At 33.4% G+C, this 15,700-nt stretch overlaps 1 protein-coding gene across 2 annotated transcripts in view; it reads left to right on the plus strand.

The window, feature by feature from the left end:
• The first annotated feature begins 6,611 nt into the window (after positions 1-6,611).
• LOC132745011 (liprin-beta-1-like) overlaps positions 6,612-15,700 on the plus strand; it is a 65,945-nt gene continuing 56,856 nt past the window's right edge. For both annotated transcript variants that reach the window (XR_009627777.1, XM_060733841.1), the window contains exon 1: positions 6,612-6,757. The gene's annotated coding sequence lies outside the window, so the exon portion shown is untranslated. The remainder of the gene's footprint in view (positions 6,758-15,700) is intronic.

A 15,700-nucleotide genomic window follows, 5' to 3' on the forward strand; every position in this document is an offset into this window, starting at 1 on the left:
GATTTTACGAAATCTCACTACAGACCGACGCTTAACATTCAGACAAGTGCTGATTTAAACATTTTTTTAGATTTGGCTACAAACGAAGAATTCGCTGCTCAAAATGGCATTTGAGCTCCATATGTGCTGAAGAGATCCATAAGTGATGTAGAAAACCATCGACCACTTACATATAATCATTAAATAGCCAATGTATAGAAACAATTTAGGTTTCGTAGCTTTGGCTGAAAGTTGAATAGTAACATTAGTGTGTTTGATCACCACAATGGCAGGGCTTACTAGCTTATGCTAGCATTAGAAATACTAAAGGCCTGAGTACGTGAAAAAATTAATGTTGACGCAGAGCGGATAGTACTCGTCAAACTCCTCACAGTGATTACCTCCCTTGGCAGAATTGTAATTACTGCCTTCACAGACGTCACATGATCATGAAAGTCACATGACGTAACGTCGAAATTCAAATGTAAATATCGAGCGTTACACAGAAAATCTAACGTTATTTTTCTCTTTCTGTTCGTACCTACGTCCCTTATATTTTATCAAAAAAAATATCAAAAATATACAAAATAATGAAAAATAAATTCAAAAGCTAAAAAATATAAAATATCAGAAATTCTGATATATAGGACCGTTGTGGCAGATATCTATGTACTGATAAGGGGAGATCACTGCGTAGAAGATTGAGTACTCGTATGATAAACAATTCACTAATAAAGGATATGTAACTTGGACAAACCAAAATGAAAGTATTGAACTTTGTAAAGGTATCATGTCATATAATATGCATCTATAATAATATTTACAATCATAAAAAATATCTATCACTTTAATATTCCACAAGTTATAGTTATATAGCGACAGACTTTTATGTGGAAATATCATGGCCTGGTGCGAAAATCGAAGGTTTTTCTTTACAGAATATGGGCCGAGATCATTGTCTGTAAAGAAAACCCGAGATGCCGCCCCAGGTCATGATATTTCTACATAATAGTCGAGTTCGATATATTTTAACTGTTTTATCGCATTTCAGTTTATTATTGGCTTCTCTTCATAAATTTAATTCCCCACTCGGAACCTCGATTGCTTTTTATGTAACGTGTCAATGACCGATATTGTAAACCCCACACCATGTGAGCTAATCAGAAGTATGTTGGGTGTTCCTGATTGGTTGGATGACCAAAGACACAGAAAATCATTGCTGTAAATAATTGGGACGCGCCAGTATCACCGTAGGGAACGTGTTACAGTATCGCGTTTTTCGGTTACAGTATAGAATTTTCAAGATGGAGGATTATTTATGGGAAGAGAGGTAGGTGATTTTTATTCAGGTCCATACTACTAGTAGTTTAGTTTCTAAAAGATGTGTTTGTGCTTTGCTTGTAAGGAACAGAATCCGGTATCTAGTCATATATTTCTTCAGACCCTGCACCGCAGATTTATCGCTATATTGTCTCATAAATAGGCAGATTTGACGGTCAAAAAATTTGAATCGAGAGACCATCGCATTTTTCTCCCATTCCGACATTATTTAAGCATGCCTAGATAAAGTAAATTTACAAAACGTTAGTCCTTTATGTTTAGAAACGTTTATAAAAGAAAATAACCAGTTGAACCTATTTTCCTGTTGGTAAAATGCGTTTGAAAAAATAAACAATGTTACAGTATAGAGCGAGGTTAATTTTGAAAGGTTACAGCATAGACCTAGCGACTTTGATCCAATTTTGTTACAGTTTATACCCAGATTTCTGTTACAGTTTAGATGCTTGCCAAATTTCAAACAAAGTTCGTGTATCCATTATTTTTATGAAAAATAACTCATACCTTTCTATTTAATACATTCTTGAAAGGTTGTTTTACTTTTTTTCTTCAGCCAGAAAAGTTATAGTTTTCCATATTTTTTTCTTACTTTAAGTTTCAGATTGAGACTTTTTGCAGAATAAGTAATGTCCTAAGTAAGGACTGTTTTCAGGACAACAACAGTAACTGTTTATCGAATTGTATTGAGAGAAGAAAAGATTTTGCTTGATTTCATTACACATTATAAGAATGCCTATTAGTAAAAAAAATAGAGAAAAAAGAATCCTTAACAGAAGTCCAACACGGAAAACATGAAAATGTTGCAGGCTCAGTTTGATTAAACCTGTTCATGGACGGTAGTGGTAACTGCAAGCTACCGTCCACGCCTCCTAGCACCGGGTTTTCAGCACGAATTCACATTAAACATGAACTGGCACACTTCAGATTTTTAATATCTGTGGATGTGTTCATATGGCGGTTATCATGGAACCTTCAATGTGACACGTTATTGCCATTCTATGAAAAGCGGCATATTACCCCCAGGTAAAAAATTGCGTGTGCCCTAAGCGAGAATACAATGAGTGAAACTAAACAAAGTGAAATTTGAGAGGGGATCGGAGGTTATGAAGCCTGCATACCATAGATAAGCTGTCAAAAGACACAATTGACAAGCAGGCAATACCCTAAGAATGATTAAACAGTATTTAAGTGCGCTTTTATACTGCAACCTCAAAATTTTTTATGTTGGAATTTCCATGTACAATAATGTATTTTGTAAGTATTTTAAAAGGGTTTGTGAACATTTTCAATTTTGTTGTGTTGAAATTTCTTTAGGGATTCTGTTTAACTCTATTTTGTTACGTTTGGCTTTCTTTAAAATGAAACGACACTAAGGTCATGTGAAAACATTCCTGCTTTAGTGTTAAGAAAGACCCCAGATACCCTCTGTGAAACATTTCAGACACGAGCGGGCACCAGACTAGAACCACTGACTTTCCGTCAATTAGTTTGATAGATTTCTCACATACAAAGAATCCAAAGTCATGATTGGATTTCAACTACAGTAAATGAAAGATGATTTGAAGTCGGCGGCCTTATCCCGACTCTGCCACTATTATGTACCTCCATCAGGCTCACTAGAGAAGATATTGTAATTGTCTGACCTTAATGTATACTCTATAACTTTCAATATTATTTTCTTTTTCAGAAACATGAAAACTGCTATACAGGATGTCTGAAATAAAAAAAAAACGACTTTTAATTAAATAATGACAAAATAATCGTAACTTCAACAAATAAGCATTCGAAATGACGCCATGATCATGATTTGATTTGAATGCTTTTGGTTCGAGATGAGAAGGGTCTTTAAACATTGCCTTTTTTCAAAATCTATGTTTTGGGTTTTCGTATCCCCGATTGCAACCAAAACCATTTGAACAACTTAATTGGTAGAAAGTCATGTAAACTTCATCACATTTAAATTTAGTCAAGTAGTTACTGAGCGGATGGGATTGCACACACTTGTGTACGTCAGACGGACGAATAGCCATCGGGCCAATAAGCTCACAGAGATTTAAAAGTCTATGTAACATTCATACATTTTACCTAGTATATATAGAAAATATCGAAGTCTAAACTGTAACCGAAATCTGGGTATAAACTGTAACAAAATCGGATACAAATCGCTAGGTCTATGCTGTGAACCCTGCACACAAATTACCTCGCTCTATACTGTAACATTGTTTATTTTTTCCAACGCATTTTAACGAACAGGAAAATAGTTCAACTGGTCATTTACTTTTATAAACGTTTCCTAACATAAAGGACTAACGTTTTGCAGATTTACTTTTTCTAGGCATGCATAAATAATGTCGAAATTGCAGGAAAATGCGTTGGTCTCTCGATTCAAATTTTCAAACTGGTCAAAATCTGCCTATTTTGAGACAATATAGCGATAAATCTGCGGTGCAGGGTCTGAAGAAATATATGACTAGATACCGGATTCTGTTCCTTACAAGCAAAGCACAAAAACATCTTTTAGAAAATAAACTACAAATGTACTAAAGTATGGACCTGAATAAAAATCACCTACCTCTCTTCCCATAAATAATCATCCATCTTGAAAATTCTATACTGTAACCGAAAAACGCGATACTGTAACACGTTCCCTACGGTGAGTATTACGCTAACCGCCGTTTCATCAGCATTTTAAGGGCATGCCAAAAGATGGGTTATTAAATTCATATCAGTTAGAGAGCAGGCATAAAATAAGTCAAATAGACATTGACCCATAATTGCGACTATGGGCATGAAGTGAACCATGCAAATATTATGCAAGGACGTTCCTTGATGTGGAAAATAAATATGCAAAGTTTCTTTGATCTTTTTCAAAAAGTTCATCACTAACTTTCTTCCAGCGTCATAACAAATTCAAGTACGCTTCACATTACTCGCCTTTTAAGCAGACAGTGCAGTCGAGTGAGTAATTAAATAATGCATGACGGCATAACAAGGGAATGATTGCAGTACACATGACGTCAATAAATAAAAATAAGCAAGGCCTTCCCACCATATCTACGTATTTTCGAAACCTTTCGTATGCAGAATGTCTTATCTCTTTCTATATGTATACTATGTTACTCAAGCTCGTCTCGTGAAAATGTGTCTATTTCGGATATTAATGTTTCTATTACAGAATGAAACACAATAGAATGAATTATAGATTGCTTTATAAAAGTGATGCGTAATTATGTTGCTAATGTTTATATTATGCACATATGGATCTCTCCAGCACATATGGAGCTCAAATGCAATTTTGAGCAGAGATTCCCTTCGTTTGTAGCCAAATCTCAATAAATATTTAAATCAGGATTTGTCTGAATGTTAAGCATCGGTCTGTAGTAAGATTTCGTAAATTCCCTGTTTTTTGAGTCCATTTAGTGACATTTTCTTCATACACATTGCATGTTTTGGACACACCAGAACCTACGACGGAAAGAATATCTCTATAAAGACTGCATAGAAATCCAAAACAAAAATGGGTAATATAGAGGAGAGTCAGGAGGGTAGAATCACATTTCGATTTTCTTAAAAAAGTATTGAATTTTATATAAATGTTTAAAAAGATGAAAACTTACCCTGCGATTGACCTATTTTTACAGTCACCTCTGGTGTTATGCTTCACATCTGTTGCAACGGAAATTCACATATAATTTTTACCGATGCTCATTTTTGAGATACATATGGGGTTCCACCCCCGTGATAATTAAGATAAAATAAAACCAATACATGCGCCTATATTATTCTAAAACTTCAGTCTACTAACATAACACATCTATTGAAATTCAAAAGAAAAAAAAAGAAAAATGTAAAAAAAAATGAAATTACCTGCTCCACAATTAACACTTCTTTCTGCGTCATAGCAAGGAAAACCTGTCTGAGAGGCGAACCATCTTCATTTAATTGTAGAAACAGTCCTTCTACGTCCACCTTCTTTAAAACATCTTCGTATTGCGAGCAGTTTAGCAACTTCTGCACCCTATGACTCGGAAAGGCCTGTAAGGGCTTTGCAACACCAGATGCATACATGTTCTCGCCAGTCACCTCTTTGTCATAGGAATAACGGCGGCTTGTTTCGGATTGAAGCAAATCGTACCGAGATTCCATAACAAAAGAAATCCATTCCCATGCGAGGTTAATAAATCAACAGCAAAATAGTGCTGGATAAATCTTAGCTGAACATTTTCCACAGAGGTTTTCTTTACAGTTGCAACAACGACTGTCCCCAAAGCGTCTTTTCTTGGTTACGACGTCATTGACGTCAAATCACGTTGGTGTGACGCTACAATTGATATATTAACTGCGTTGCTTTTTGTAGACTTGATATATAGAGGATATTGAATGAGTGTAAGTTCAATACTGAATTTATTGCACGAGTTGAATAAAACTATATTATGCGAGCCTCTGGCGAGCATAATATTATTTTATTCAACGAGTGCAATAAATTCAGTAATGAACTTACGCAAATTTAATATTCTATTTATCACATACCCAAAAAGTGAAATAATCTTGAGCCATTTTTCATTGACACGCCTATAGTATAACGCTAACATTTAGCGCGTCTTTACACTATGTTTGTATAATGCTAATGACGTCACGTCAAAATATATGCACGGCCGTGCAATACCATTTTTACGGAGTCGCAAAATCGGCACGGGTGTGTGATAAAAGAATAAAATAAATTGGTTTCATAGATAAATGTTATTAGAACACAGATATCGCGTAATATAATAATAATAATAATAATAATAATAATAATAATAATAAAAATAATAATAATAACAATTGGGTTTAAAGCCGTGAAATACACAAATTTATCACAAAACAGTGCCGCTTTTGCACGACCGTGCATATATTTTGACGTGACGTCATTTGCCTTATATATAAACATAATGTATTTTTATAATGAGATAATTGGTATATATTTATTGCATTGTATACATTTGAAACAGAAAAAATGAATCAAATTTAGAACCTTGTAAATGTCTATTTCTGTTCCTCTTGTTAATATTCTAAAAACTTTTTCTATCACAGATCCAGTGTGATATTTTAGATTTCCCGTAAACATGGTTTGACCAAAGCGTCTAACGTAGAAAACTTATTAAAATGTTTGCAATGTTTTTGTTTATCTATTTACAGATAGCTCTAAAATAATTTGCTGTAACCGTTGATGAAACAACACAGTTTTTTATTTACACATACCTTTAAAAAAATTATCTCCCCTGTGTAGATTTTCACCATTTGCAATGAAAGCGCGGCCATTGCACGAGATTCATCGATATATGAATAGTTTTTATTATCCGTTCTGTGCAAAAGAAGGGTTTTTTTCCAGTAAAAAAAGAAGAAATATAAGAGGAAAAAGGAGTAGTTCCATCTGGACGAATTTAATTATCTGTTTACGGTAAGTCAATGGCTTTAAAAACTATTATTGTCAATTTTTATTTAAAAAATGAATGTCTCAGGTTTCATCATGTTTCCATCGACCTCATTGGAAATAAGCAAAGGTGCTAGTGGCATTGCTTTGACCTAAAATGTGTTTAACCTTGTTATTTATGCACTAAAACATAAATTTATTAAAAAAAAAAAAATAATTTTTTTTTTTTCACTGTTATATTTTTTAGTAGAGTAAAGTACCCATATTTCGACACCTTACGATAAATTTTCGTTACAATTTAACATTTTTATGAATATCTTTATTTCGACACCGTACTTTACAGTATCCGACATTTTCGTGCCCTTTTCAAACACTACTTCTTATGTTGCATCTAAGATTTTCCATGTAATAATAGTATAAGCTTTGTCCGTTGAAGGTCCGGTATTTCGACATGGTGATCCTAAATTCGACACCCTAATTTAGGTTTAAGAAATACATTAAAAGTTCAAATAATATACAAATAAAATGAATTCCAACACTATTAATAACACTTTACGAGCCAAACAGGATTATGACAGAATATTGTAATAAAAACACGATCAGTTCATCTCTTGAATTAGTAAAAATGTGCATGACTTGTGTAGATACATTTTTGTGTGCCTTACACACATAATTTGATTATAGAGAAAAAGGTTAATTCTTAATCTTTGAAGCGGGGATTACTAATTACATTGCGTCAGCAGTGCACATTATGTACCACGGACAGGCTGTATAGCGGAAACATTTCTTCCTGTTTTTGTACTTTCTGATCAGTAAATACATAGCTAACATCCACGGTCTAACACAAAATTTCCTTACAGTCCTAACAACGCAAATTAGTTCTCACTCAAAACTGCTTAAAAACCAGCAATTTAAAAGAAAGAATAATTTTTAATGTAGGCATTTAACGAATTACAGTGCATTAAAAGTTTAGATTAGTCAATAGAAATATGAGGTTACAATCACAAATTTCGCGTATGAATATCTTTTTTACCCAATGGAAAATGTAGGCTATTTCCGTAAAGCTTCGGATTATCATGAATATCATTTTAATCAATGAAAATGCTATTTTTAGCTATGTCGATTACCGAATACTCCAGAGCGTAGTACACAAATAAATCTGACTGTCGAGTAGTGGAATATATACATGTCGGACTGTTTTGGCGAGAAGATTTTCGCTAAATTATTTTCATCAGTGTTAAACAACAGGTTTATCGTGAACAAAATACCTCGAAATTAATAAGAATTGCAAACACGAAATGGAAATTACATAATGTATTCGTTTTTATTCAAGGTACATATATGTATTACTTCGCCGTGGTGCAGAGGTAAGCAGTCTCGTTGAGGGCGCGAGAGGCCTATGGTTCAAATCCTAGTCGAGGTAATTCTATTTTTTTTTTTTTCATGCAAAATTCCATTATTATGTATCAATCTCAAACTGTTATAGAAGAAAATCAAAACGCTGTCGCTGCGTAAGATGAATTATAGTATATAAAAATAAACTTATACAGGAAAGTACATACAGATAGTCAGTATGATTTAGATTGCAAAGATCAGAAAATACCATAGAGCTGCAGCCCTTTGATTTAGATTAGTTCTTAGTTTAAATAATAGGCCTACTCTGCATACATAATCGGTAGAGTCCATACTCACCATTGATTATATAGACTCTAATGGCCCAAAGCCAAGCAAGTCTGTCACTTTACTAAGGGAGCCGGTGTAGCGTGTAGCCTACCGGTTTTTAAATAACAATACCGGCAAATGTTTCTTTTCTAGGTAAATAGTCTCCTAAAAGTTTTTTTCTTCCATACATAATGATCTTAGACTTGTAATCTTTACTTTATAACAGATAAGCGGGTAACATGTACTGTAACAGTCAGCACGCACTGTTTGGATTCAAACTAGTTGGTGCATTTCCACCTATCAGTCAGGATGCCAAATATCACTGCTGTTTTTATCTTCTTTGATATTACACCACTTTGAACCATAGAAATAGTGTTGATCAACTTGGATGGCGAACATCTGCAATATTTCTTTTCATTAGCTTCACTTGACATGTGTACACAATTAGGCATAAATATGTAATTTAAACTGTAAAACACTAATATACCTATTGCTGAAGTTCATTTAAACCAAATGAAATACATTGTATACCTGCTTTTCAGAATAAACAACATCACGAAACATTATCATTACATGTTACTAATGAAATGTATTTTTCTATTTGAGAATTTATTAGCGGCATCTAATATCTCAAATTTCCTCAATAACAAACATTGTTAACGGAGTAACATTTATATACTCTAATTAATACTTATTCGTCCAGAGCCAAATACAATATACGTGCATGGAATGCCATATTTGGTCAGTTTGATTTAAGTTTATAATTATTAAGTTGATTCAGTCACATGTGTCGAAATAACGAACTTCCTTTTAAATTTGGTTCCTAAGTTCGACACTCACGCCTTGGCTGGAAATTTAACTCTAGACAAGCTGTTGATGGTCCAGTTTGAAGAACAACTTCAATAAGTGTGTTTAAAAAGTTAACAATAGCATAACTTGACAAAAAATAAATAGTAGTTTTACTGTTACATATGTCGACCTCTTACATGTTTCCCTAAGAAATGACTTTTTTATGTTCGAATTTTCGAGCCACACTTTTGTACTAAACAATGTCAGCGAAATCGGTGCCTACGTGGTCTGAATTTTTTTCATGACGTCATCAAATGAATGATGAATGTAAATATCGATCAAAATATCAGTAAAAACGCATAATTCTGGGGATTTCATGCTTAACAATCATTTCTGATTATGACTAGCAGGCAAAGTATGCAACATTCAGGTACGAAAATTATGGGTACGCCGGTTATCTGTGTTAAAATTTTTCACCGGGCGGTAATATCGTCAGATTTTTGCATGGAATCAATGCACAGTATATTTTTCTATTACAATTTACTATTTTTAGATCCCCAATTAACTGCTAGTTAATGTTATAAAGCCCGTCATGACATGTACATTGTAACCTGGTATTTACGCTTGAAATACATCAACAAAGAGATCAAACGGGCCGAACACACATGCAAACAACTGGATTTTACATACATTTTAATGGTTTTATGCTCCACGAGTCGAACTTCGTCCTATGAACCTGTATTTAAAGAAATATTCTACATGTAGACAATATTTTTAGAAGGTAATTCCTACCGGAAGTATTCTCCGGCTTCCGTTTCACATACATTGACAGGGAACCAAGCACGTGTTGTGGGAGAACACTTCCGATTTAGGAATTACCTTATACATGTAGAATTTTTCTTAAAATATGGGCACATAGGACTTAGTGCCACTCGTGGAGGATAAAACCAGCTGAATGGGCTATGCTGGTAACCATAGATCACTTTTACCAAAATCATTGTATTGAAATTTTATTATTATTATTATTTTTAGTGACTATTTTATACCTGAATAAACGTTACGCTGGTTCTTTTTATCATAATGCCCTAGAACCCTCATTCCCTGGTGAAAGGAACCACATGATCATTTAATTCCCACAGATTAATAGCAATTTTGGTGGAGAATTTCAGGTTTTCTCATTATTAATGAGAGCTGTGTATTTGTGACATTGCAGTCCAAACTGTTTCTTACATGACAACTGGTGTTAGGTGTTTTATTACTTTAAAAATTTAAGCAGTGAGTATATGGAGGATTCTAGTGTACTATTTTATTGGAAACTTCTGGGTGTTGGAGTTTGTTTACTATCTATGTGTGTAATATATAACTTGGTATTTTTTCAATTCTTAGAAAAAGAAATTTTTATTTTTTTAAATTTTTTTTTGTGTGTGGAATTACCTAAACTTCATCATAACAATAAGATCATCTTACTAAATGGCATCCCCATGTCCCACATATATTAAAACCTTAAAAGGACTCAACTGAAGTTTTTTGACATAACAAGAATGAGAATAAGTTTGTTTTCAGATTAATGTTCCATTTGATGTAGGTCTAGACTCTAATAACTTGTGTGCAAAATTTCAGATTATTTCAACACTTGTTTACTTGTTTCCTAGCAATTTCCGGCCAAAAATCACACTTTTTTACAAACAGTAAAAATTTGGGTCAACAGATAAATATAAAATTTTGATAGAACATAGGTAGGTTCCTGCCCAGCAGTATTGTGTTTTCGATTATTCTATTTTATTTTTAATGGAATATGGGTCAGAAAAGAAGTATCTTTTTTAGCATTTTTTCTTAAAGTCATAGCAGTTTTCCGGACATTTTCATTTTACATATAGTTTAGCCCAATAAACGATGAAAAGATGTTGTTTTTTTTCAGAAATATATTGTTCTACCCTTTTGTCACACAATACGAACAACTGCTTGTTTTTTTTTTACGTTAATTTACCTCGAATTTATTGCGCAAGCGCATTTAAACTGGAAATCCCCAGGTGTTGTTAAAAGGTGATGCGACAAGTTCCGTAAAGTAGCTACAAACAACCGGCAATTTCTCAAAATAAATAGACCGCTGTTCTTATTTATTTACTGCATTGTCTAGAAAACAAACGTCTGTATGATTTGATGAAGTTTCTAGATGCTTAAATATAGTTAAAAATAAACTGAAATGAACGAAAATGATAAACGGCCAGAAAACTGCTAGTGTCCAGAAACTGCTAGGAAACCAGTATTCTAGAAATTGAATAATTATATTCTAATTGTGAAAGATGACTCAAAACTGAGTAGCATTTCAAATCTTTCCACTCCCATCTGGCATATAAATTATGATTTTTGATTTATTTATTCAGTAATTTCATAAATCTTTTTTGCATATCTTTCTGGTATATGTGCCGCAACTGATCTATGTATGTAGTTCTGATTGTATGGATCTCAGTGGAGATCCTTAAAACTTTGAAAACTTAGAAGGTGGCTAACATTTGCCAGCAGTATAGAGCCAGACCCGTTAGCACATCTGTGCAGTTTGACCATGATTATTCAGGGTTCTCGTTTGGTTAAATTTGGGGCCGAATATGGGCCCCATTCCCTCATTAAAATAATGTGTTCACCCCCCCCCCCCCAACCGAAAAGATTCCCCATCAAAAAAATTTTTTTTACAGCCAATAGAGCCAGACCCGTTAGCACATCTGTGCAGTTTGACCATGATTATTCAGGGTTCTCGTTTGGTAAAATTTTGGGCCGAATATGGGCCCCATTCCCTCATTAAAATAATGTGTTCACCCCCCCCCCCCCAACCGAAAAGATGCCCCTTCGAAAAAAATTTTTTTACAGCCATAGTTCAATGATCATGTTTTTAAGTTGATTTTTTACACAAAGTGTCAAAGATGTATTCAATTTCATTGAAAATAACCAAAATAATTCATGACAGCAGCTTATTGTTGATAGATTTTTTAACTGAATCTTGTTTTCGCTTGTTTTTAATGAATTAATTTTCTTCTGTTGAAATTCTTCATTGAATGAAAAATATTTGAAAATCATGCGAAATTCCCCCCTGCATGGACCCTGGCCCCAGTCTCAAAATGCCAACGAGAGCTCTGTAATTGTAATTTGTAAATCTTTTAACTTTTATTTTTGTATGCTCATATTGTAATCTCTCAAATTTAAATTAAGTTAAAATTATTTTTAGACTGTTCCTAATTCAAAGTAGGGAAATTTATCCTAATTACACAAATCTAACAATATAAGGGTTAACATAAGATTTTGACAAGATTGCCCCACATTTACTAGTAGCATAGGCCTGCTACTGTTTGGTTTGATTTTTCGGAGCACCGACACAATTTAGGTGATATGGCGCCAAAACAGAAAAGGTGATTTTGGCTAACCTCAGATGTTACAAACTTTTAAATAACACCAGTAGTCAAAACCTGGGACCTCGCCTGCTGGAGCTAATTAAGAGATGCATGGACTCAAGTAATTTGAACCCATTTAATTGCCTCTTACTATATCACGCTAGGATAAACTGTAGCTGCAATTCTGATGCCTCAACTCTTAAAGGAAACCGGTTTAACCCCTCAGCCACAAGAAGGATCTGCTTAGACTAACTGAATAACCACAAAGGTTAAAAAATTGGAGGAAAAAAACGAACAGAATCAGATATAAATACAAACTTGAAACAATAATTTCCACCTGCCAGCATAACCTTTGAAAATAGAAGAAACAAATTTCCATCCAGAAAAAAATGATAAGATCTCATGTAGGGCTGATCTGTGGTATTAAATCTATGTTTCCAATATTTTTTATCTGATATTTGACAGGCTTGAATCAGATAAGACAATATTTACTCTGGGTCTTTTTCTCAAAATAATTTTTCCAGGTTTATTTTATACAACAGGTACTGTAAAATATGAAAATTATGTAACAGTTTTGTGAAGAATATTTATGATAAGCACCAAACACTGGATTGGTTTGGAGAATAAAAAAAGAGTAAAAAAACAATATGGCCTAGTTTTGAAATTGTGAAGACTTTAAATACTTTTGAGTATTACTTTGCTAATAGCTATGTATTTCTTAATTTTTATTTTTTTTTATTTTTTTTTAAAGTTAATTTTAGCTTGACTTTTATGGTTTGGATTGGTTTTTCTTTTAAAAAAAAACTTTAATTTACATTTATTATTTACTTCCGTGACATAGAGGATATTGAATGAGTGTAAGTTCAATACTGAATTTATTGCACAAGTTCAATAAAAGCCTCTGGCGAAATAATATTATTTTATTCAACAAGTGCAATAAATTCAGTAATAAACTTACACAAATTTAATATTCTATTTATCACATATTGGAAATAAAGACTGTTTAAAGTGAAATAAGAGTAATTTACAATTGACACACCTAAAGTATAATGCTTAAGAAATAATATATCCCAAACTGTGATTATATCGTTCAATAACATCACTGTTTGGAGTTTGGATGCGAGGAATTATATCACGAAGGGCGTAGCCCGAGTGATATAATGATGCGCATCCGAACGACAAACAGTGATGTTATCCAGCGATAAAATCACCGATTTGGATATATTATTTCAATTGTAACACGACATGAACAAATAATTGCTGCTGTACCTGCTATTAAGCAAAATTGCGCCTGATTTGTTTCCGTACTTATTGTCAGCGCGTCGGATTTTATAGTGGTTACATCACATGTATAATGATTACGTCACATGTCTAAATATAGAACGTCAAACTGTGCATCTCTTGCATAATAACACACACTTTCGGTTCTTCTATGTTCAATAGGGAAAAATGCGGGTCGTATTAGAATAACATTTAACGCATCTTTACACTATCTTTGTATAACGCTAATGACGCCACGTCAAAATATATGCACGGCTGTGTAATACCATATTTACGGAGTCGCAAAAACGGCAGGGGTGTGTGATAAAGAATACTATTACACTGCCATAACTAAGCTTTCGGATATATAAAATATTGATAAAAATATGCACATCATACTTTTCCTAAAGTTAATTATTTATACAAATTTGTTCTAAGAGAGTTTTCAATGAAGCTTTTTAAGCTTCCTTTATCAACTCAATCCGAAAATGGTATTTCATGTACCTTATTATGTAAATGTTTAGATTATATAAATAAATATTGTTAAACTAAAAACGAATTTGATTCAATATTATTTTAATGAAAAAATGTTGTAGTGAGTAAAATTGTATTAATATCAATGCACATATTTTATCTGGTATTGTGGATTACAAGGTTTTCACTTGTTTACCTTTCTAAACATTTTAAAGAATTTATTTCTATAATAAAACTATCTTGAGCTTGTCAGTTAAAATTTACTTTGTGTCCATGCTAAGTTGTCAATTTAGATTTACTTTGATAGCCAAACAGCCATGACAATTTAAATTTACCATTCTTTTAAAACGTAATTATAAAAAGAAAGACCCCATGAAATATACCAAGTTTACAGCATTTTCTATCGTAATTTTTCTCACCCCTGTGGAGCATTTACTGCAATAAGCTTATTTTTAGCTCGACTTTTCTATGAAAAGGGGAGCTATCCTACTCGCCCCGGCGTCGGCGTCGGCGTCGGCGTCACACCTTGGTTAAGTTTTTCGTACCACCCCACTTTATTTCAGAAGTATTACAAGTATGGCTTTGAAACTTACCATACTTGTTCACCATCATAACCTCCATCTACAGACAAGAGTACATAACTCTGTCAAGGTTTTTGACAGAATTATGGCCCTTTTTTGACTTAGAAAGTGTATTGAGCTTGGTTAAGTTTTTTGTACCACCTCACTTTATTTCAAAACCATTGGAGGTATTGCTTTGAAACTGACCATACTTGTTTACCATCACGACCTTCATCAACAGACAAGAGGACATAACTCTGTCAAGGTTTTTGACAGAATTATGCCCCTTTTTGACTTAGAAAATACATTGAATATGGGTAAAATCCACTTATTGCCTTAACCCTTTGAGATATTGCTTTGAAACTTTTAATGCTATTTCACATCATTACCCCCATCTGTACGCAAGAGAAGGTAACTCTGTCAAGGATTTGTTTTAAAAATTAAGGCCTTTTATCGACTTAGAATCTTGGTTAAGTTTTTAGTACCAGTCCACTTTTTGACTGAACTGTTTGAGATATTAATTTGAAAGTGGGAATACTTGTTTACAATCATGATTCCCAAACATGTCCAGGAGAAGGTAATTCTGTCAAAGATTTTATTTGAATTATGGCCCTTAACTGTCAATGTTTTGTATTATAGGCAAGCACTAAAAAACATTTCAAACTTTGCTGCAGTGTTCAAGGGTATCACACAATTCAGTAAAATAATTCTTCACTAAATATCTTAATGCTCATGGCCATTGTTCACTTTAAAAATACAGAGATTCTTGTATTGCCTTTTACTGCAAAAACTTTTTTTATTGGCAAGCAATAAAAAAGTCGAGCGCGCTGTCTTACGGACAG

The sequence above is a fragment of the Ruditapes philippinarum genome, unplaced genomic scaffold, assembly GCF_026571515.1.
Source record: "Ruditapes philippinarum isolate M1 unplaced genomic scaffold, ASM2657151v2 ctg1428_1_1_1_1, whole genome shotgun sequence".
NCBI classification, from domain to species: domain Eukaryota; kingdom Metazoa; phylum Mollusca; class Bivalvia; order Venerida; family Veneridae; genus Ruditapes; species Ruditapes philippinarum.